Source organism: Nematolebias whitei, chromosome 8 (assembly GCF_014905685.2).
Source record: "Nematolebias whitei isolate Nwh7 chromosome 8, NemWhi1, whole genome shotgun sequence".
In the NCBI taxonomy this organism is placed as follows: domain Eukaryota; kingdom Metazoa; phylum Chordata; class Actinopteri; order Cyprinodontiformes; family Rivulidae; genus Nematolebias; species Nematolebias whitei.
The window spans coordinates 1924473-1926097 of NC_056505.1; the positions used below are offsets into that span (position 1 = coordinate 1924473).

Sequence of the window (1625 nt, forward strand, 5' to 3'; positions counted from 1 at the left end):
AAACGTACAGGCAGGAAGTAACGGGTAAACGTACAGGCAGGAAGTAACGGGTAAATATACAGGCAGGACGTAACGGGTAAACGTACAGGCAGGACGTAAGAGGGAAACGTACAGGCAGGAAGTAACAGGTAAACTTACAGGAAGGACGACGCTGCTGTCACTCACATGGTCTGACAGGTTCCAGGTCCATCAGAACACCTGTCTGTCTGCAGAGACCTTGAAGACACACCTGAGCTCTTCTTCACGTGCTCTTTAACACCTTAACAGGATTCACAGATTATGGCCTGTCACTCTCACTGCCCCTCTCTCTCTCTCACTCACACGCACACACACATGCACGCACACGCACACACACCTGTGATGGCCCTCGCTGACATCTCAACCACAGAACCAGAAGCTCCTAAGTGTCCTCACAAGGGCAGAACTTCATACAGACATACAACATCAGAAGGTCAGAGATCAGATTGTTTTATTCCAGGTGGTCAGCAGATCAGAACACAAACATACAGTTACATCATCAAAACAACCATCCAAATGGACCAATGGGGGAGCGTGGTTACCATGGCAACGTTCTTAAAGTGACAGTGACAGTTTAACGTCTCGGAGACCGTTAGCCTTCCTCATTCACAACAAGCTGCACGAGCTTTGAGCCAACCTGTGATTATCAGATGTTTGCATAGATCCAAGGAACGACTGAAGTGCAACATGACAGATCCTGATCCTGACACAGTCAGGTTACAGCACAGGTGGGAAAGAAAGGGGCGGGGCAAAGTAAATTTTACAGGTAAACACATAACCTCAGGGTCTTACTACAAACACTAGCAGGTATTTTAGCTGGCTGTGTTGAGCTGAATGTGTGTTCAGCTTCTTGAGCCTGTTGGACCTGCTGGTACCAAAGGCTGAACTTACTGTAAGTGAACATTGTGTCAGTAGCTCCACCCATCAGAAGACTGTCTCTTTAGAAAGGTTTCATACCTTTAAAACATCTGACGTTTGTTTGAAGCAAAACTTTTCTTTGGTAGTTTCTCTTGGATAAAGTTCTCAGTTCTCCGAGGACCTGCAGAGATCTGCTGCTGCCCAAAGTGTTGGCTTTTAATCATTTAGCAGGTCTTCCACAGTTTAACTTTATTCATCTGAAGTAATTTGGCAGAATTATTGCTTTTAATCCAATTACATTTCAGATTATAAGACAATAAAAGAGAATACAGTTCAAAAGGGATGAACACTGATTTTCCACATGGATGGATATTTCCTTTAAACTGTTGACATTAGTAGTTTTAATTCATTAGGATCAAATAATATGTAACTATTACAGTATTTTATTGATATGCTCCATTAATTATTAGCACATTATGGGACAGAATCAGAGTCAAACCGTTTGAAGTTAAAGTGTCAGATAGTTTTGTTCCAAACTAAACAGCGACGGGTAATAATAATAATTTACACAACTAATTATTCTGCAGTTTTCTTCTCTGGTTCTGACTGTAGCAACAAACATCATTACATGTTAACAACATGTTCATTACATGTTAACAACATGTTCAATACATGTTAACAACATGTTCATTACATGTTAACAACATGTTCATTACATGTTAAATACATGTTAACATGTATTTAACATG

The 1625-nt window shown here is 41.0% G+C and overlaps 1 protein-coding gene across 1 annotated transcript in view; it reads right to left on the bottom strand.

Annotated features, from left to right (window-relative positions):
- Positions 1-1625, bottom strand: part of LOC119413734 (regulator of G-protein signaling 3) — a 60599-nt gene that overhangs the window by 42627 nt on the left and 16347 nt on the right. The window lies entirely within an intron of this gene.